The sequence below is a fragment of the Thalassophryne amazonica genome, chromosome 18 (assembly GCF_902500255.1).
Source record: "Thalassophryne amazonica chromosome 18, fThaAma1.1, whole genome shotgun sequence".
NCBI lineage: Eukaryota > Metazoa > Chordata > Actinopteri > Batrachoidiformes > Batrachoididae > Thalassophryne > Thalassophryne amazonica.
The window spans coordinates 19,899,298-19,923,065 of NC_047120.1; positions in this window are offsets into that span (position 1 = coordinate 19,899,298).

Sequence of the window (23,768 nt, forward strand, 5' to 3'; positions counted from 1 at the left end):
GGCAGTAGGTGATCCGGAAGTCAAAACGCCCGAAGAACAGTGACCAGCGGGCTTGCCTGGGGTTCAGCCGCCTGGCGGTCCTGATATACTCCAGGTTCCGATGGTCAGTGAAAACCGTGAACGGCACAGACGCTCCCTCCAACAGGTGTCTCCACTCCTCAAGAGCCTCTTTCACCGCAAGGAGTTCTCGATTGCCGACGTCATAGTTCATAGTTCCGTTCAGCTGGGGTCAACCTGCGGGAAAAATAGGCACACGGGTGACGGACCTTATCGGTCTCTCCGCTCTGGGATAGCACGGCTCCTATCCCTGAGTCAGAGGCGTCCACTTCGACCACAAACTGGCGGCTAAGGTCGGGCTGCACCAGCACTGGTGCAGTCGAGAACCATCATTTCAACTCCTTGAATGCGGCTTCGCACCGATCCGACCAGGTGAAGGGGACTTTAGGAGAGGTCAGGGCTGTCAGGGGGCTAACTACCTGGCTATAGCCCTTTATGAACCTCCTGTAGAAATTTGCAAAGCCGAGGAACTGTTGCAGCTTCCTCCGGCTTGTAGGTTGGGGCCAATCTCTCACCGCCGCAACCTTGGCCGGATCAGGGGCGACAGAGTTAGAGGAGATGATAAACCCCAGGAAGGACAAAGAAGTGCGGTGAAACTCACACTTCTCACCCTTCACAAACAGTCGGTTCTCCAACAACCGCTGCAGGACCTGACGTACATGCTGGACATGAGTCTCAGGGTCCGGGGAAAAGATGAGAATATCGTCCAGATATACGAAGACGAATCGGTGCAGGAAGTCCCGCAAGACATCGTTTACCAAAGCTTGGAACATTGCGGGGGCATTAGTGAGGCCGAACGGCATGACCAGGTACTCAAAGTGACCTAACGGGGTGTTAAATGCCGTCTTCCATTCGTCTCCCTTCTGGACCCGAACCAGGTGATACGCATTCCGAAGATCCAATTTTGTAAAGATTTTGGCTCCATGCAGGGGGGTGAACACGGAATCCAACAAGGGCAACGGGTATCGATTGCGAACCGTAATCTCATTCAGCCCCCTGTAATCGATGCATGGACGGAGTCCGCCATCTTTCTTGCCCGCAAAAAAGAAACCTGCACCCATCGGGGAGGTGGAATTTCGGATCAACCCGGCAGCTAATGAGTCCCGGATGTAGGTCTCCATTGATTCGCGTTCAGTTCGTGAGAGGTTGTACAGCCTGCTGGACGGGAACTCCACGCCTGGTATCAAATCAATGGCACAATCGTACGGACGGTGCGGAGGAAGGGTGAGTGCCAGATCCTTGCTGAAGACGTCAGCAAGATTGTGGTACTCAACCGGCACCGCTGTCAGATTGGGAGGGACTTTGACCTCCTCCTTAGCCTGTAAACCGGGAGGAACCGAGGATCCTAAACACACCCGATGGCAGGTTTCGCTCCACTGAACCACCACCCCAGACGGCCAATCAATCCGGGGATTGTGTTTCAACATCCAAGGGAAGCCCAAAATCACACGGGAGGTAGAAGGAGTCACAAAAAACTCGATCTCCTCCCGATGATTCCCAGACACTACCAGAGTTACTAGTTGTGTCTTGTGCATGATTAAAGGGAGAAGGGTGCCATCTAGTGCCCGCACCTGCAATGGTGAAGGAAGCGCCACTAGAGGGAGCCCTGCTTCCCTAGCCCATCTGCTATCCAGCAGATTCCCTTCTGACCCCGTGTCCACCAGTGCTGGGGCTTGAAGGGTTAAATCCCCACTCAGGATTGTAACTGGGAGTCGTGTGGCAATACGTGTGTGTCCCACGTGCATGTTACGACCCCCCTTTAGCCCAGTCTCTAAAGGCGAGTGTTGTCGTTTTGGCCGTTTGGGGCAGTTTCTCTGTATATGCTCCTTTGAGCTGCAGAAAAAACACTCCCCGTGGACCAGCCTCCTCATTCTGTCATTTGATCTTATATTGGCCCTGCGCGTTTCCCTAGCAACACCAGCAGGGGGTGCTGTTGCCCCACGGAGCGCTGCGGCTGTGGAGCGTGGGGAGGGCGGAACCTTTTCAGACCCGGAAGGGAGAGGGACGGCGCGTGCCCGGCCACGTCCTTCGTCTCGCTCCCGACGGCGTTCCTCTAACCGATTGTCTAACCGTATAACGAGATCAATAAGTCCATCCAAATCCCGCGGTTCGTCCTTGGCCACCAGGTGCTCCTTCAGGACCGACGACAGTCCGTTTATGAAGGCGGCGCGGAGCGCAGCGTTATTCCAGCCGGACCTCGCAGCCGCAATGCGGAAGTCGACTGCATAAGCGGCTGCGCGCCGGCGTCCCTGTCTCATTGACAGCAGCACAGTTGAAGCGGTCTCTCCCCTGTTAGGGTGGTCAAACACGGTTTTGAACTCCCTCACAAACCCAGTGTACGTATGAAGGAGCCGTGAATTTTGATCCCAAAGCGCCGTAGCCCAAGTGCGTGCCTCTCCTCGAAGTAGATTAATTACATAAGCTACTTTACTAGCATCAGACGCGTACATGACGGGACGTTGTGCAAAGACGAGCGAACACTGCATGAGAAAGTCCGGGCACGTCTCCACACAACCTCCGTACGGCTCTGGGGGGCTTATGTATGCTTCAGGGGATGGTGGGAAGGGTTGTTGAATGACCACTGGAACATTCATATCCTGCACAGGGTCGGCAGGAGGAGGAGCTGCAGCAGCGCCCTGAGCGCTCGCTGCCACCTATGCGGAGAGAGCCTCCACCCTGCGGTTCAGGAGGACGTTTTGCTCGGTCATCTGATCCAACCGAGCCATAAAGGCGGTGAGGATGTGCTGCAACTCACCAATCACGCCTCCTGCAGACGCCTGTGCATCCTGCTCTCCCATTGGCCGTTCAACAGCTGGGTGACGCCCCTCGGAGTCCATGACGCTGGCCGAGATATCGTTGTGAAAGTGTAGTGACACGGACCCACAACAGGGGGCGTAAATGAACGGACAATGAAAGAGTCAAATATGAACACTTTACTGTTGTGAAAAGCACAACCAAACACAGCAGATTACAGAATATGTACAATAGTCAATTAGCAAAGGTGACATGTGGGCAGGCTCGAGGATAGAGGATGTCTGTCCTGAGAAGAACCGGAACCACACGATTTCCTCCGCCACCGAACCTGGAGAATACTGGAGCCGCCAAATCCCGAACACCCCAGGTGGCCACTGTCTCCGCGTGTCGGATCTGGTACTGCTGGCGAGGAGCAGAGACAATCAGATGTGGGTGTGTGAACACCCAGTAACAACAACGGTGGGAATTCCACCTCCACCTCTAACACACACTCGTGCAGTGTCTGAGTAACCACTTATCTGGATATGCAGGCTGAGAAGGTTACCTCCTAAGGTAGACGATATCTCGGCAACGAGGTGGAGATGACGTCCGGTCTTTATGGAGTGGGATGATGAAGTGTAGATGGGTGACAGCTGTCAAGAGATAATGAGTGACAGCTGTCACCCCCGGCTGTGTCCGTGGCGGCTGCGCCCTCTCGTGCCTGAAGCCCGCACTTCAGGCAGGGCGCCCTCTGGTGGTGGGCCAGCAGTACCTCCTCTTCTGGCGGCCCACACAACATGATAGATGGATTCACGAGATGTACATTATCATTCCAAGATTTAATGCCATGATATCTTTTTTTTTTCCCCGTCTGCATATATAGTATGGTAAATGCCACACTGGCAGAACCATTTATGAACATTAATACCCATATATGCAATTTATTCTTAAGTGAATGTGCTGTGTGTGTGACCCCCATTTGCCCTTCCCGATCAGCCTACAACATCCTACTCAAAGCCAACCGACAACTTTTATCAGGAAGGCCGACCACCAAAACAACACAAAGACAGACAAGAACGAGAGACAAGTGGTGAAGACAATAACTGTGACGTGAGACACCGAGGAGACGGAGCCCCAACCATACAACATACCATGACAAACAACCACACATGACCAAACAGTTACAGCAACAGTCTGTTGTCTGATTAGTGAGCATCCATACCCTAATCTAGAACACGGTAGTGTTAATCCTCTTAAGAGCACCCAAAAACCGAATTGTGTTGACGGCCACAAACACGCAACCATCCACACACAGAGACCCAGATCACAGCTAAATATCCGATCACTACTGTGGCTGGTGTGTTGGGCCAAGACAAGAGTACAGAACCTTACCATATGACATGGACCACTTTGGCACATCAGAAGCCACGCAGCTGGCCGCGAGCACCGACGGAAGTGGGTCCAGGACACAGGGCCCCGAGGGAACCAGGAGAAAAGGGGCAGCGGAAGGGCACAGGGGCCAGGAAAGGCAGCCCCCAGAACCACCGGGCAGCACAGCAAACCAACAGGGGAGCGGCCCGACGGTGCGGAATGCACCCCCCCCAACGGAGGCACAGGGAGCCGCCCCAAACCCAAGGGAAGCATACAGGGTGCCGGCATAGGCCCACCAATAGGGGGAACCCCAGAACCACGCCACCAGGGCCATGGCCCCCAAGGGTGGGAGCGAGCGGTGGCAAGGACGGGGAGCAAAGGAGCCTTGTGCTCTTCCTGGCCCGACCCCGGGGCCAGGAAGAGCACAAGGCCCCACGACGCCAGGCCCCCCAGCGCAGTCAGCAGGGCCACCACCCCCCCACCCCAACCACTAAAGCCCATGACCAGGAGTAATGCCATGTCTGAAATTTATATTTGTGGAGTCAGTTTTCTTTGCAAGAGAAGCACCAACATTTGAAAAGAAATTATTAAACTTGCAAGCCATATCAAAAGGATCAAACTTCTAGATCCATCTGAAAAAGTCGACAGATATTTTGATAAACATGTTTTCTTTTTAAGTAATTCATTGATTATTTTCCAGGTCCCTTTAATATTGTTTATTGATTTTTGAAAATTGTCACTGAAGTATTTCTTCTTTGCAGCCCTAACAAGAGTAGTGTATTTGTTTTTATAGATTTTCTAAGTTGATAAATTTAAAGGTGAAGGAGATGATAAATATTTTTTATACAACTTGTTTTTTCTGAATAAGGATTTTTGTAGTCCCTTAGAAAACCATTGGTTTTGCTTTCTAGATGTATCACCAGATAATTTAATGATTGGAAATGATTTTTCGTAAGCTTCATTAAGCATTTGCCTGAAGACCTGATAGGCTAAATTGGGATCTGTTTCCATATAGATTTTTTCAAAGGATATGTTCTCAATTAGTCTCTTAAATTTAATTTTATTAGTAGTATTGTAGTAGACTTCTTATTTGGCATATAACAATTTTCCAATTTCACAATTTGAAATATTGGAAAAATGATATGAAATATCCGTAAACAATATTCCAGATATCATTGCATAAGTTATTAAATAAAATATTATCTATTAATGTAGCAGAATATTCTGTAACTCTTGTCAGTTTGGTAACTGAGGGGAAAAAAAAATAATTTACATGAAGATTATTTAAGAAATCATTCACTGCACAGTGAGTTTCCCTATTGAACAAATTTATATTAAAGTCACCAAGAATTTGACAGATTTTATCCTCTCTGTTAATGAGTTCCAGAATATTTGAAAAACACTGGTTGAAATTTACAACATCTGTATTTGGTGGCCTATAAATACAACCAATAAGATTTTTTTTTGTTCTACTTGTACTATCAGACAATAGTTCTATGAAAATTGATTCTAAATCAGATTCACTTGAGTTCATAAGATCAGATCGCACATTAAAATCCAGATTTTTATGTACAAATATTGAAACTCCTCCTCCAGACCTTTGTTGTCTAACAAAGTGAGTAGAGATATAAAGTGGCAATTCATACAAGCCAGTGTCTTTACACTGCTCAGTCATCCTGTCATTCTGTAAGGGTGAATACAGAAAACTCATGATTCAAAGAGGATATAAAATGTGTCAATTTCTCATAATTTTTAGGAAGACTACGAATACTTAAATGTAAGACTGAAAATGTTTTCTAAGTATTAGGATAACATTGTAGAAGATGTTTGAATTTGAGTTCGTCATAATAACCACATGAATTAGAGTTATTTGCATGAGAAAAAAATTCATATCAGGATCATCTTGTAATCTATGAGTAACATCATCTCAATCAAGTTCAAATGGACTGAATAACAAAGTCTCATTAACAGCAAAACCATCATAATTATCAAGAAGATGTCTTTCAAACTCTTCATCATTAAGTGAAGGGAATGGGAACATTAAGCAACAACTTTCACAGAACCATGTACAATTTTCTTAATTCTGTCAGAAAAAAGTGCACATTTAGGATGAAATACATTTTTACAAAAAGAACAACCAATAAGCTGCAAACCTAATTGCTTCTGACATTTTGTGCATTTGTTATCGCTATTTGGATAACAAAGTACTGGAAAGTATGCAAAGAGCTGGAGATGGAAATCAAGGAAAACACCTGGGAGCATGAGCCAGCACCAGTCTCATCCAATGGAAAAGCAACTGTCTTCTACGACAAAGAGATCCCAGCAGGAAGACATATCAAAGGAGGTGCAATCAAACCTGATATTGTAATCTGGAACAAGCAAGAAAAACTGCCAAAATCACTGATGTGACAGTCCCAAATGACTATGGCCTGAATCGAGCTGAAAGCGGAAAGATCACGAAATACCAAGACATGAAAAATGACCTACGAACAACATGGTCATTGAAAGACATCAATATCATCCCAGTTGTGATGGGGCAACAGGCCTGATGAAGAAGAACCTGAAGAAATACCTTGAGGCAATCCCTGGTTACCCAAGCGCACATGAGATGCAGCTGTCTGCAATTAAGGGAACGATCACCTTAAAGAGAGCTGTGCCAGCTATGGTTAGGGTACTATAGAGCCTAGGGTGCAACTTTAGACCCCGGGTCTGGGGCCCACTGCATTCAATTAAAAAGAAATCAAAGATAAATGAAAAAACAAAGCCAAAAACCATTTGACTGTTCTGAATGTGGTAAAAGATTTGGACTAAAGAGCTACCTGAGCAGACACATGATCCCAACAGGAAGACATAACAAAGGAAGTGCAATCAAACCTGATTTTGTCATCTGGAACAAGCAAGGGATAACAGCCAAAACCATCGATGTCACAGTCTCCAATGACTATGGCCTGAATCAAGTAGCTTGAAGAGAGCCCTGACATACAATGCCTGTAATGTTTAGGATGCAACTATAGACCCGTCTGGGGCCCGTTGCTGTCTATTAAAAGGAAATCTAAGAGCAAAAAAGATGGCTCAGTGTGTCAGAAGATTTGGGTTAATACACTCACTCCTCTATTCAATCCTTTCTTGACTCACTCTTTCACTCACAATGTTATTTGCACATGGGAGCAACACTGGCAACTTTTAAACCAAAACTCAAGGCTGGAGGTGAACATCCTAAACTTAGATATGTTCTTGAGCTCCGGCGGCAATGAATTCCACAGCTTTATGCTTTTAAAAGAAAAGGCAGACTGACCAAAAGAAGTCTGTGGGATCTTACAATTCTTGTTTATCGAACCTCTAGTGACTCTACTTCTGCTTGGTCTCTGAACAAATGAACTGAGTGGCTTGGGTGCTTGATTATTAATACATTATACAACAGTTTGAGAAGGCACAGACTACCAAAGCTTTCAAAGCTTAGCAGTCTATACGTCTCAAGAATAATACAGTGATGGTAATGAATTGGCTTTTTATCCATAATTTTTATTGTTTGATTGTACAGTGAAGCAATGCACTTCATGACTGGGGGGGGGGGGGTGGCCTGGGCCCACACTGTCATGCAGTACGATATATGTGAGAATATCAGCATGCATGTACAGGAGGGCTGCCTGTTTTGGAATATAAGATCTAATTAATTTAAAACTGTTACGATTTCTTTGTATGGTTTTGGAGATTCTCTTAATGTTTATCACATTTAAATTGGGGGTCAAGGACCAGCTCAAGATTAAATTCTATTAAAGACTGTATGTTTGTATTCTGCCAGTGTATTTGAAAACTTTGTTCTACATTTTGTTTTCTAAATGAAAAACACATTGAAACTGTCTTAGATTTAGCACCACCTGATTTTGAATGAGCCACTGGTTCACCTCAGCCATACATGTGGACAAAATTTCTGCTGCCTGCTCCAGTGACTCAGCAGGTGCATAAAAAACTGCACCATCCGTATAGAGTTGGCAACTGGCACCATTGCAGGTTACAGGTAAATCATTTATAAAGATACCAAACAGCAGGGGTCCCAGTATAGAGCCCTGTGATATGCCCTGTCGAATACTTAAAAATGAGGACTTGCGCTACTTTAACACAGTGTTCTGTCCTGAAGGTAGGATGCAAACCAGTCCACTGCCTCTGAGGAGATGTTAAAAGATGGCATTTTAGATAAGAGTGGGCTGTGACTGACCATTTCGAAAGCCTTTTTTAAGATCTAAAAATACTGCTCCTACAACCTGACCTCTATTCAGGGACTTTTTCATGTTCTCAACCAAACAGCAGTTTGCTATTTCGGTTGAGTAACCAGATCTAAAACCAAACTGCTGTGGGTGGAAGAGCTGATTAGCTTCCAAATGGTCAGTCAAGTGCAACCACCACTTTCTCAATCACTTTTGATAGAACTGGTAAAATTGATATGGGCCGGTAATTGCACATACAGTCCTGGTCTCCTGCTTTAAAAATCGGTACAACTGTTCTTTTCCAGCCTGAGGGAAATTTAGAGGTTCTTATAGACAGATTGACCAGATAAGTCAATGGTTTAACCTGGACATCACTATCTTTTAAAAAAGCAACTAATGAAATTATAAATACCATTTGATTTTGAGTTTGACAATTTTGTGATGATTTGTGCAAACTTTGTCTCACCGACTTGTTTAATATTAAAATATTCCACAGATGACATCTGAACAGGAGAATTAACATGTTCAATAGGTGCAAAATATTTAGTTAACTTTTCAGCTGACTGTACGAAATAAGAGTTAAATTCATTTGCCATAGTGGCACCATCAGTAATATTCTTGCAATTCCTTTGTGTTTAGCTGTTTTATTAGTTAGATTGTTTAAGTATTTCCAGTAAGTAGTAAGTCCCTTCGGCTGCTCCCTTGTTTGCACTTGGGGTCGCCACAGCAAATCCAAGGTGGATCTGCATGTTGAATTGACACAGGTTTTACGCCGGATGCCCTTGCTGACGCAACTCCACATTACATGGAGAAATGTGGCAGGGGTGGGATTTTAACCCGGAACCTTCTGCACTGAAACCAAGCGCATTAACCACTTTGCCACCACCCCCTGCTCTGTTTAAGGTGAGCTATTATTTCCCCTTGCATTGCCTATCAGTTGAATATAATACGATGATTTTGCTTTACGTAGTATTTCTTAAGCTTTTATAAGTTAAGAGGTCAGTGGTAAGTTTGGAGCTTAATGATTTCTTTAAAGTCATATCTCGCACCTTCATTAGTTTCTTAATTTCATTATTTAGCCATGGCAGTGTAGTTTTGCTTGATTTACATTTTATTTGCTTTATTAATTTTATTCCCAACCCCGTGATGGCCTGTGTCATTAAATTGCAGCAGTCATCTACATCATCCATGGTCATGATTTGTTCCCAATTTAACTTCTTTAGTTCTCTTTCAAACTGCAAAGATTTGGATTTTGGGATTACCAATCTTACATTATTATCAGGCTTACCAAAATATTTCAGGCTCTTTTTAGTCAGTTTTCTAACTGTCAGAATCATGTTGTGATCTGAAAGTCCTGTTAATAAGTTGGAAGTCCTTGTATTGCGCTCAGATCTGTTAGTAAATGCCATGTCAATGAGTGTTTTAGTCTTCCGGGTAATCCTAGTTGGCCCTTTAACCATTTGTTGGAAATTAAATTTACTCATTATTGTTAGTAACTTTTGCTTACCACCTCTGTCTAACCAATTTATATTAAAATCACCGTACCAAATCGTCTCTCTATAAACCTCAAGCTGTTTCACTAGATGATTTAGCTCATCATAAAAAGACACATTATAAGAGGGTGGGTTATAAAGAATAACAATGGTAAAGTTCATTGTTGTTGTCCATTCGGCTGCTCCCGGTTTTGTTCGGGGTCGCCACAGCGGATACAGCCAGATCCGCATTGGTAATTGGCACAAGTTTTACGCCGGATGCCCTTCCTGACGCAACTCCAGTTTCACCTGGAGAAACACTCACAGCTGCTGGTGTGCCCAGGCAAATTCTATTCCAAGTCCTTATCCTGTGCTCAAACGGCCAGTGGTGGAGCGAAGCTGAGTAAAGCTGAGCACTCAACAGCCAATCATCACAGCGTCTCGTCCTCAGGAAGACCAATCCTGAGACGCAGCTCTAATGGCCAACATGTTCCCATTCTGGTAGACCAATGGTAAAAGGCGTTATATTCGGCAGCAGTCACCAGTGCGAGTTTTGTCTGTCGGATGAGAGAATACACACATTCGCTGAAGTAATTTCTCCTTCATGATCTCTCGCTATTAGCAAAACAGGAATTTTGGCATGTATTAAAGCTATACAATAAATGCTATGCCTGTGCTAATTTTGACTGGAAACTCTCGACTAGCTGCTGCTATTGTTTGCTGGCTTCTTCAACTGTAATAAGCTGCCTGGGCTAGTTAGCATAGCAATTGGTGAAAACGAGATGAAAACAAACAAACAGGCCATAAATTGTGTGCCCAGACATTTGGGACAAGATTGTCAGAGAGAAACCATCCATCATATGTCAAAATAATTTCAGTTGAGGGCAATCAACTATGATTTTAGCCTTGCAGTAGCTGTGTTATTGTTTGCTAGCTTATTCATCTGTAATAAGATGCCTGGGCTAGCTAGCACAGCGATCGGTGAAAACAAACATCAGAAAATTAAATGCTATAGCTGGTGTTATAATTGTTATTCTGTCGTTATGATCAAAAACGCATCTGTCTCTGACTGCTTAGGTGTGTGTCATCTTGAAATCACAAATTAGAAACAGTATTTGTGTGTTGGTGCCTGTGGTGTAGATGAATTGTCAGTGTTATGTTTAGGCCGTCTGAGGTTTATGTCAAAGCAATTTTTAAAAACCTGGTATCATTTCTGACAAAAAAAAAATTTGCTGTGTCTTGTATGATATCCTTCTATGATGTGTGTGTGTGTGTGTGTGTGTGTGTGTGTGTGTGTGTGTGTGTGTGTGTGTGTGTGTGTGTACGTGCATGCATTTGTTAGGAGAGAGGATGACTATCTGCTTCACTCCAGTGACTCATATCATGTTTTCTTGTACCAGATAACCAACATTAATTTTCAATATGTACCACAAGACCTTTCAATGCAATGTGTGCAATAAAAAGTTCACTGAGAAGTCAAACCTCACTCGGCACATGAAGATCCATGATCCAAAGGAGCATGATTGTGACATCTGTGGGAAGAGTTTCACCACCAAACCCCAACTGCAATTCACACATCAAAAGCAGCACCAGTATCCGATTCAACTCTGTACCAGACTCTGCTGTACGAGGCCCACACAGCTGGATCTTTTGCATCGTCAACTTCAACATCTCAGAGGGGCATCCTGTCCATGGTAAAACCTGCTGGCACCTACACCTCACCCATTTCCCAGTCTCCCCTTCCATCTGTTCGCATGCTGAGGCGTGCTCACCTAATCCTGGAGATGGAAATGATGCCTGTCCACCGCAACCAAATCCTCAGTGTGACCGGTGAAATCCTGAGCATTGATGGCACAAGAAAGGCATGTATACAGTTATCACATTGTACATCATAGAAAAAAAATTGTTAATTAAGACCACCTAATGAATTTAGATTTTCTAATGACATTTTGATTTTGTCTTTCACTAAAGCTTTTCAAGAAGATCTACAGTGATGGCCAGGGCACCATGCGGTACACCATGGAGAGAACCGGCGGTGGTGACAAAGGTGTGGTGAGAAGCGGAGGTAAGCTGTTTAAGCACTTCACTTGTGTTTTGTGTGGAGAGCAAAGGTTTAGTGCACCCACATATATACTCATCTCCTGTGTGTTTTATACATTTATAGGTTGAACTTTGAAGAGCCAGGGCCAGAACCAGGGCCTTTGCACTGGTCCATCCAGCTGAAGCCAGCTGCTGCCACCGCTGCCTCCCACGTGCCACCCGCCATTTCAGCAGCACCAATTCTCCTGGTGGTTCCAGCCCAGCCACAGGCTCCATCCATCAGATTTACTGGGCCATCCTGCAGTCAGGTCTTTGTTCCTGTTTTACCACCTCCTGCACTCACTGTCAAACCCATAATGCCCAAGAAATCCGAGAGGCCCTGTGGGGCTTGCCAAGTACCTCAATGTGGTGGCCAACAAAAGAGGTACAAGCCTTCAAAGGAGAAAGCGTCTGGAAGCAGCTAGAAAATTTTCACATTTTGCCCTGCTACCAACAAATCAATTATGCCTGGTTTTGAAGGCGTAGTATATAACTGTTATGAGCACTTTAAAAGTGTGGTGGACAAGGAATTGGAGAAGAGGAAAAACAATTGACTGTACCTCTAATACTTGTTCCTGTTCCTTGCCTCATCTCATGCCTGGATACTTTGCGCACTTTTGGCATGAGATGCTAAAAAAGTGCACTATTGTTACTTTAGTTCATATGCTATTCCTGCTTTTAAAAATGATAGTAAAGTCCCTTCGGTTGCTCCCTTGTTTTGCACTCAGGGTCACCACAGCAAATCCAAGGTGGATCTGCATGTTGAACTGGCACAGGTTTTACGCCGGATGGCCTTCCTGACGCAACTCCACATTACATGGAGAAATGTGGCAGGGGTAGGATTTGAACCCGGAACCTTCTGAACTGAAACCAAGCGCATTAACCACTTGGTCACCACCCCTGCTGCTTTTAAAAATGATATACTCAACAAAAATATAAACGCAACACTTTTGGTTTTGCTCCCATTTTGTATGAGATTAACTCAATGATCTAAAACTTTTTCCACATACACAATATCACCATTTCCCTCAAATACTGTGCACAAACCAGTCTAAATCTGTGATAGTGAGCACTTCTCCTTTGCTGAGATAATCCATCCCACCTCACAGGTGTGCCATATCAAGATGCTGATTAGACACCATGATTAGTGCACAGGTGTGCCTTAGACTGCTGTCGCGGCTCGTCTTTTTGGTCTTCTCAGGATGTCGTCTTTTAGATAACACAAACTAATTGCAAGTGATATGCTAGAAAGAGGACACAACACTTTAGAATAATTCGGCCTTAAGCAAGATAAAATGCACAGAGTTTTTAAGTTTATTTAAGCCTTCGACACAAAGCTTAGACAAACTGAGTCCTCTAGAGAGACTGAATATGACAACCGCGCTCGTCTATTTATTGGAGACCCGCGGGCATCGCTCCTCCTTCGACTTTTTTATTTATTTCATTCCCGACATGGTTTTCTATTGGAAGCGTCCTCTAGTGAACCCTAAGCAGGTGTTAGGCCATTATTTCAATGTGACAAACGCTCCCATTAAAACATGAAGGATTTACAACTGATTTTTTTAAAAGACCTTCAGCCACAGGTGCAGCTGGCCTGAGGCCCCCTCCGCACGTGGCCTCAGCCACACGTGCAGCTGGCCTGAGGCCCCCTCCGCACGTGGCCTCAGCCACACGTGCAGCTGGCCTGAGGCCCCCTCCGCACGTGGCCTGCGGGAAAGCACCTAAAAGGCCTTGGAAAGCCCCTGACAGACTAAATGACTAATAGAGCCCTTTTTTTGGGTTGAACACCTGCTAGTTCAACCAGAGGACATACAGTTCGGATCAGGACACTTGATAGTTCATCACAGTTCAAATATGGACCTAAAAATTCTTCTACAGTCCCTCCTCTGGGACTCGAAAGAGTCCCATTACATCAACTATACTCTTGGGTTGTTTACTGACAAGACATCCTCATTTGTGCATTGCAATAAAAAGAAAAACACATCACTCGAGTTACTGATAACTCTGGTGCGGATATGAATATCAGTGATACTTCACACGGTAAATATATTGCAGTGCAGGTGAACCTACATACTAAGGCACAAGGTGAGCAATTAGCTGGATTATATCAACACAAGGTGACATTCAAACATTGAGTTTTGGTGTAATTCAAGGCACTTAAAATGGCCACATAAAACAAGTTACATCAACCTCTTAATCATGGCAAAGTAAAGGCTTCACATTGACATCAGTGCAACCAATCATCTTCTGGCATCTATTGACTCACTCAACCAGAGGCTCCAACCCATTATACTTGGTTCTACATATTATTTTGTTAAAGCGTCACACATTTATTATTTAAATGCATCAAATAACCCCTACGTTACCACTATTTAGTCAACCAATCAAGAAACTATTCTAAGGTTAGCGCAGCTATGTCTAGTTAAATGATAAACACAATAAATGGTTTCCCTTCATGTCCGTCCTTAAGTCATTTGCCTTAGTCAATCATATAATGGTTTTCATTATAGGCCATTTCTCAACATTCTCCACTTTGTTTTTCTTCTTTTTCAGCTTGTTTTCTAATGCCCTTTTTGGCCAGACGCCAAATTTAGGCGATGCATGTCTCTTGAGGCATGCTATAATTTAAGAAAAAGGGGTCTCTATGGTGCATTTTTACTACTAAATCTACAAACACGCCGTGTAAGGGTCCCCTTTTTATAACTTTGCAATGTGATATCTATGTGTATGCATTTAGCTTTATCTGTGTTACGCAGATGATGGTAAGGACAGACATTTACCCAACTTTCGTTACTAACATATATCCTTCTTTGTTTTTAGTTACACTCAGATTTCTGAAACCAGTCCGCAATTCAAACTCAAGAACCAAGATCATAGTCCGTGTTCAGTGCCATTACGTCAGTCCGCGCTCCTCAGCATTTACTCAGCATCTGAAGTTTTGGGAGAAGTTGGGGAACATGGGGAGGTTGGCCTTTCAGGGGTAGTGGGGGGAGGATCAGGAATTCCCTCTAATTAATTGGGAGCTGCTGATAAGACGTCTGTGGCATCAGGGTTTAACCCCGTGGCTGGAGCTGCTTTGTGCTGACCCTAATAAAGAACTTAGCATACCATTAAATCATTTAGTAACACTACCAACCGATCCAGGTGAAGAACTGTTTCCTAGGTTGACTCTGACTGTGGTCCCAAGGAAGGTTCGGTGGGAAACAGGTAAATTTTCATATTTAGTTAAAGAAAAAGAAGACGGGCATAGCAGTTGGAAATTTAATCCTTTTAAGGGTTTAAAATACAAAACAGGTGTTACAGCCAGCAAGTTATTGGTCTGGATCAGGACAGCCCCTGAGGGACTACCAGAACACCATAGAAACACCTCACATAGCGTTTGTCAGGGTTACATGGGTAACTCTCAAGGTCAAGGTCGGGAAAGTACCCCGCTAGACTTAGTACTAAGAAATATCCAGGAAAATGCACTAAGGCCAACCAATGTATGAGAAAGTGGCACAAAAGGTCACATGGGGGCAGGCAATGGCCTTTGGAGGGATCATTTGATCCGGTGATGTGTGAAGCAGTTGCGGTAGAAATACAGAAAAAAGAAATTAAAGATCAGCAGAAGAACGTAAATAACAACAAAAAACGCACTGAAGAAAAATAAGTTTTGGCCTTGTTCAAGCAGGAAGCACAGAGGCTACAGCAGAAAAGAGAAAAAATGACAGAGGAAAGATCCAAAGAGACTAAAGCCAGTGCACCGAGCTGGGAATCAGAGCCACCCCCATATAAACGTCATGATATGGGAAAGACAGCTGGACAATTTGTATTAGGAACTCGTGAAGAGGACCAAGGCATGGATGTGGAGGGCAAATTCACACTGACACTAAAAGCTCGAGAGCCACAAGGAGACAGGTCCTCAGTCTGTCAAATGGATCATACAAGGTCTCCAAGTCCGAAAGTAAGTGGTCGCACACCACGACCAGCAGGGGGGGCCACAAATAACAGTGACACGGAGGCAGACGAGGATAAAGAGAGAGACCTGAAGGCTCCGCCTGCACATCGAGGTCCACTGAAAACCGTCCCCTCCCACCATAAGTCAGCCGACTGGACCTTCACAGGCTATAGAGGCTCCGAAGAGTGGCACAAGAGCTTCTGTGGCACACTGGATCTGGCCAGAAGAGATAATGAAGAACTAGCTGAGCAACTTCGGCTAGCGAAGGAAAGAATACAAAGACATAGGGACGCCGAGGAAAGAAGAATATTACAACAATCGACGCCCAATCAAGGGAATCACATTATACAGCCACCCACCCGAAAAATTTCTGGTGAGATCATCATTGAGACTGCAAAAGAGGCCCGACTCAGGCAAAGACAACAATGTGTAGCCAAAGACATAGCGGCTTTAGGACAGAATATAACCGACTGGATGGACTGCCTGGAACCAGTCAGTCGCACTCGATCTGGAAGACAGTATGGAGTCCGCACAGAAGAAGAGGAGGACGAAGACCTCATATGCCCATTGGTGGTTAGAAATGGTCATCATGTGTATACCCCATGGAGCTGGACAGACATGGTGGGGCTGGCCAACAGACTGCCAGACATCACCCAAGGAGCTGGGAGATGGATAACTGCCTTAGAAGAAGGCACTGCAGGGGTAACCTTGTCTTTAGGTGACATAAAAGCCTTGCTAATGCATGTCATGGGAAAACATGACACTGAAGAATTAGCAGGAAAGGTTGGACTAACACAAATGATGGGCACTAATCAACATGATGAAGTCCCCTTTAATCGCTATAGAAACTCCATGTGGGAAGGACTGAGAAGAAAGTACCCTGAGGTCTTGGATCCCTCTAAATTGGATGATGAGGAGTGGACACCTGAAGAGTGCCCAAAGAAGTTCCTGCACCGATTCCAGAAAAGATGGGCGGAGGAAACAGGAAATGCATGGAACCATTCTCCAGCAACTGAAATCCTGTTTAAAATAACTGTAAAAAAGGCTCTACCAGATGAGGTTCAGAAAGCCCTAGATGGAGTTGTGGGACTATCGAAAATGAATTGGGCTTTATACTCTGAGCATATTTGTCACCATCTTGAAATCTACAAGAAAGAAAAACAAAAAGAAGAAGATGCAGCAAAATCCCTGATGAAAAAATTGGTGCAGATGCAGTTGGGAGAGCTAACCAAAGTCAAGAAAGAAAAAACAAAGACCCAGGCACCAATGATGACCCCTGTTCCTTCTGAGTCGGCAAGCCTAGGCCCTACGGCAAACACTGCTGCCACCATACAGGCACCTGTGGTAACAGCCACACAGAGCCCCCAAGGAGCAGCAGGGAGCACTGCTGCAGGAGAAGTCTCAGCACCAGTGGAGCATCACTATCACTACCATAGCACTGGCACACCCGGAAATGGACCCACCTACAGTCATGGGTGGAGAGGAGAGTCACGGAACTTTCAAGGTCAAAGAGGAGGGTGGCGAAGAGGATCTCGCCAACCTTCATTTGGAAGTAGATTCCAAAACTCAGCTCCCAGGAACAGTCAAGCGGGACCGCCTATGGGACCAACACCCCCAATAGGGGATCAACCCTCTAATGAGTGTTGGAGCTGTGGACAACCTGGACATCGAATGAGAAATTGTCCGGCCCGACCTTGGGTTGGACCTTCTGCCTATTGGCAATAGGGAGGCCTAGAGAAGACAGAGGGGGAAACGGTGGCATTGGCTATTTCGATGATACCTAAGGAAGAGCCAACCGTCACTGTTAATATACAAAACAGAGATTTCCCTTTCATGGTGGATACAGGGGCAACATACTCTTGCATAGGGAAAATGGGCGCTCATCTCCCCCTCTCTGGGTCTGTAATTAAGACCATCGGCTTCTCTGGGAAGACTCAAATAATACCGTTTACACGCCCACTTCCTGTAACGATTGCAGGAAAAACAATTGAAGCACCCCTGTTATACTCACAAAATACACCTGTGAATTTGCTGGGAAGAGACATTTTATGTAAGCTACAAACCCAGATAGTGTGTACCCATCAAGGACTGCAAATACACTTTCCTGACGAAGCACTCGCCAACATTATGGTGCTTATGGACATGGAAAACAAGGGCCGACCTGTGCAACCCATGGTATACTGGCTGAAGTTACAACCAGAAAATTCAAATCTCCAACTGGAATGGGAAAAATGGAAGCCCTGGGCAGAACAACACTATGAAGCAGTATGTACACCTAGTTTACCTTACATGTCACCCTGATGTTCGACGCCAAACAAGAACAAACTGACTATGCATGCTGCTGGGATGCATTGATGAATCAACGGCTGTTTCACATAACCACCACAGAAATTTATTTAGGCCCCCAAGGGGCCGCAGCTTCTGTCAAGCTAACTTCAGCTGAACAACAATGGTATCAAGTGCCGAATGCCATGCCTCATGTGACCCTTTTAGTCTCAGAAAAGTACGAATCCCATGACCTAGGTCCAATGGTAAAGACAGCCTCAGAAGTTGAAGAATGGCAAAACATGGAAAGTCCACAAGTACATCTGTCAAAAGACCAGCAGTTTGTACGAATTAATTTAAAAGTAAATGATGAGGCTATAGCTCAAAAAGTGGAGCTCAATCCTAGACCAGAGGGACAGATGGTATTATCGGCCCAACAAGAGAAATTGTTAGAGCAAATACCACCAGTGGTGTGGTCCAAAAGCAAAACAGATGTAGGACTAGTAAAAACAGCCTTACCAGTAAAAATAAAAGTAAAACCGGGAGCAAAACTGCCTCACCAAAGGCAGTATCCATTAAAACCTCAGGCTATTGAAGGCATAAAACCAGTAATTAAGGGACTAATGGCAGCTGGAGTTTTAATAAAAACTGCAAGCCCATGCAATCCTCCTATCTACCCTATCCCTAAAAACAATACCAAAGAGTATCGGCTGGTACATGATCTGCGTCCTATCAATGCAATTATAGAAATGGATACACCTATAGTACCTGATCCGCGTACTATACTATCAAGCATCCCTGCTGGAGCAAAATGGTACACAGTAATCGATCTGTGTTCAGCCTATTTCAGTGTGCCTGTGCACCCAGACTCACAACATTTGTTTGCATTCACATTTCTGGGACAACAGCTAACGTATACACGGCTACCTCAGGGACTGAACCTGTCCCCAGCCATCTTTAACAAAGTCCTGGCTGAAGATTTACAACACCTTGATATACCCAGTACATTGGTGCAATATATGGATGATCTCCTTATTGCATCAGAGACTCAAGAACAGTGTGAAAAAGATTCATTAATTGTATTGCATGCATTGGCAGATGGAGGTCATAAAGTAAATAAGGACAAATTGCAGTTCTGCAAACAACAAGTAGAATACTTGGGAAGACAGTTGTGTGGGACCACGCGATGTATAGCCCCAAGCCAAGTGGAGGCTATAATCAAGGCTCCCAAACCCCAAACAGTGGGACAAATGCTTTCATTCCTTGGGATGGCAGGGTACAGTCGGCCGTGGATTTGTGATTATGCTATAAAAACTGCACCTTTGCGTGCCATGATTAGAGCAGTGGGGCAAACAAGCAATGCAGCTCTCCTCGTCTGGACAGATGAGGCAACGGGAGCTTTTGAGGCCCTAAAAACAGACATGCAATCTGCTCCCGCGTTAGGTAACCCAGATTATGGGAAACCTTTCCATTTGTATGTTACTGAAAAAACTGGATATGCTTGTGCTGTACTAATGCAGGAAACAAATGAAGGAAAACAACCATTGGCCTATTATAGTACAAAGCTTGACAACATTGAAACAGGATTGCCACCATGCTATCAGGGTCTAGCAGCAGCTGCCTTTGCATTTCAAAAAGCATCATCCATAATCATGGGACATGCAGTAACGTTGTACACGTCGCATCAGTTACATGCCCTGCTAACCAGTCAACGTTTTGTCTTAACACAAGCTAGACGCACTGGATATGAAGTTGTGTTGTCCGCCCCAGAAATAACAATACAACGTTGTCACACGGTGAATCCCGCCACCAAATTGACCACACCGTTAGATGGTACTCCACATAACTGTGTGGCAGAGACAGAGAAATTTTTGAGAGCCAGAGAACATTTGTATAATCACGCCATAGATGCAGATCTAACCCTGTTCGTGGACGGCTCATGCTTTCGGGATGCCGCGGGATTGCATGCGGGTATGGGGATTGTTAAACTAAACACGGATGGCGAGACCTTTGAATTACTGGAGTCCCAAGGAATTGATCAGCCTTGTTCAGCCCAACTGGCAGAAATCAAAGCCTTAACTATGGCTTGCCAGATAGCTAAAGATCAACGTGTTAATATCTACACAGACTCAGCCTACGCTTATGGCGTATGTTATGTACATGCAAACATTTGGAAACAAAGGGGATTCCTGAGAGCAGATGGCACCCCTGTCACTCATGGAGAAGCGATTTCCCAACTGTTACAAGCTCTCCAATTACCGTCTGAGGTAGCCATCATTAAATGTGCAGGTCATCAAAGAATAATAACATCATAGCTCAAGGTAACAATCTAGCAGATGACGCAGCGCGCAAAGGAGCACAAGGAGAAAATATGTTTCCCCTGCTAACCATCCAAGATTGTGCCCCACTGGTTTCACTTGACGCACTGATAGTGGCTCAAAGTAGGGCCAGTGGAGAAGAAAAACGAATGTGGGTTAAACGAGGCGCTATTGAGACACGCAGTCAGGGGCCAGCGGACAAGCTGTGGCGCAGTAGTCATGGACATTTTGTGTTACCCACCAATTTATTACGACATGCAATCATTTGGGCCCACGGACCCGATCATTGTTCGCGAGTCCAAATTATGAACAAACTAAAAGCTGTCTGGTGGTCACCATATATGGCAGCAACAGTGGACCGTTTGTTGAATGAGTGTGAGGTATGTGCACAGTACAAGGTCCGGAAATCATTCACAGCCCCTTTAGCCCACATTCCGGTCCCTGATGGGCCATTCAGACATCTTATGATGGATTTCATAGACATGGGAGCTGAAAATCGAGTTAAACGAATGAGATATGTTTTGGTAGTGATATGCAGATTCAGCCGATGGATTGAGGCAGTAGCCTCTGCAAATCAAGACCATAAAACGGTAGCCAAATTCTTGTGCCGAGATGTCTTTCCAAGATTTGGCATTCCAGATACTATCTCATCTGACAACGGTAGGGCTTTTGTAGCCAAGGTTACACAAGAAACATTCAAACAATTGGGTATCAAACAGAAGTTTGGGTGTGTTTATCACCCTCAATCAAATGGGGCAGTGGAACGGGCTAATGGCATTTTAAAGAACAAACTAGCAAAAATCATAGCAGACAGCAATGGCAAACTAACCTGGCTGGATGCGTTGCCGCTTGCTTTATTGTCAATGCGCTCACAAACTAACCGACTAACCCATTTGACACCATTTGAAGCTCTTACAGGTCGGCCGATGCCTATTCCATACCTGAGAGGACCCTACGAAGGACCATCGCTGGAGCAGCTACAAGACGAATGGCATAATTATCTGAGACAGTTAACCCAAATACACAAAACTATCTTTTTGCAGGTCAAAGGTGCTACAGAAGACAGAGAAGCAGAGATTCCACTCGAAAATCAGAGCATCCAGCCTGGTGATCTGGTTTACGTCAAGGTGTTCAAAAAGAAGTGGGACAGGCCCCGCCGAGAAGGTCCTTTTAAAGTTATTCTTGCCTCACGTACAGCAGTCAAAGTAGACGGTAAGGACACTTGGTTTCATTTAAACCACTGCTGTAGGGTTGGTGGCCCAGCGCCCCTGCGGCCTTGGCAAGCTCGTCTTGGCAGAGCCGCCGGGCCAAGGGGGGAAGCAGGAGAAGCCAGAGACCCTACAGCAGCACCGAGGGACAGCCACGCCTCCCTGCAGCCAGAAGAAGCACAGAGGGAAGGCCACGCCTCCCTGCAGCCAGGCGAACACCGGCCAAGGCGCTCACAGAGACTGATTGAACAAAGACGACGCACAGCTTCAGAGAGTAGTGGATCCCTGCCAGATAGAGCAGCGACAGACTCAGATGCAGACTCAGAGACAACTGGAGACGCAGGCCAACAGACAGACAGAAATACAGACCGACAGATAGACAGGCCACAGGAGACATCAGACTCGGACAGCAACTCAGTAGATTTACCGACAGAAGAACCGCAGGAAGTACAACCCAGACAAAGCACAGATACACCATACATCCCTAGTGACAGCTCATCTAGTGATGGCTCACTTAGTAGCACATCTAGTAGCACATCTCAACAGTCATCAGAGCAATGATTAAGGAATTATTCAAGAGATTGACAACACTACTGGTGGTCAGTATGGGAGAAAATAGACATCCAAAACATACAACGGACTGTGCCGTGGCCATGGCCGCAATAGCAGCTAAACAAGGCATTCTAAACACAGGAAAAACATATAATTTGGTATACATTAAATCAAAAGCCTACAAGAACATAGGAATACAGGGAAAGCTGGGGGATTACATATTAGGCGAAGCCATTAGCATCAAATGTGAAGAGGAGGGAACACTCAACATAGAGGTCATTTGTGATAAAAGAGGATGCAGGGAAACCAAGCAAGACGTAAATAGATTAGCTATCGAGATGATGATGGCTGATGAACAAGGAGTTTGTATTATGATCAAAGCCACCGAATGTTGCACAGCTATTCCCATGCGTACAGGGGAAGACGGAAATTTGACAGAGCTCTTAATCACACTTGAAGAGATGCAACAGGAACTGTTAAGTAACTCCATAGGAGGGAGAAATGAAACTGACGATTCTGGATACATTGTAGGGAATGGAATGAATATTGGCCCACTGTTTTCACTGTTTGGGACTCTAAGGAGAGGGTGGATATCATGGAAAGACTGGTTATACCAGATAGGTGTAATCTTGGCACTAACAGGGGTGGCGGTCTTGCTGTAATATGTTGTGGTATTCCCTTGATAAAATTTCTGGTCAATAAATTGCTTTCATCCACAGTAGGACAGCTCCCACTGTTAGCCATCCGAGCCCTAGAAGAAAGCACAACGAAACAGACAGAGAACCAGAATATATGGAAATGGATGAAATACCAATTATCCTCCCCGACAGCCCCCAGCTCCCTAATATTGTGGCGTATACCCCAGATAGGGAGGACTGGGATGGACCGTGCTTGGTGATATTGTAGACGAGGAAGAAGACATGCACGCACATTACATTCACACACATGCACCCACAAAAATGAGGGATAGGATAGACAATATCTGAAAGAATGATATGGAGCTGTAATAATGAACGTAAATGTATATTACTAGGACACAGGAGTATGGCTGAGAGACCAGACTCCCCTGATCAGGGACCTATGCCTGATCTGCCTCTATCAAGTCTGATTGGACTCTCAGAACTGTTTGGAGAAGAGGATATACAGGAGGGATGGTCGAGACATGATTGATCGCCACAGCCGCCATCCATCCAGCAGCTAAACCAGTTGGCAACAGAAGGATCTTCATCGTTCCAGCACCTGGCGATGACGGCTTCACAGAATCTGCCTGCAGCAAGAGTCGGCCCGAGGACTCCACCATCACCTGAAGGACCCTTTGGACTCAGGAACACACCCCTTCCGCAGATGCCATGGAGACAGTCACATGTGCCAGTGGCAACGATACCCTCCAGGGGAGGCAGCCAAGGTCGGCCATATGCAGCAACCCGCCCGAGTGCATCCTAGACCCAATTCACTGCTAGGACCTGTCCCCAGCTTTCCACCCCCAAGGCAGGAGAGATATTCTGATCAGCCCAGTACCTCTGGAGGAGGATCAGCAGGGGTAGACCTTAGCCGAACTCACCCACCAGGAC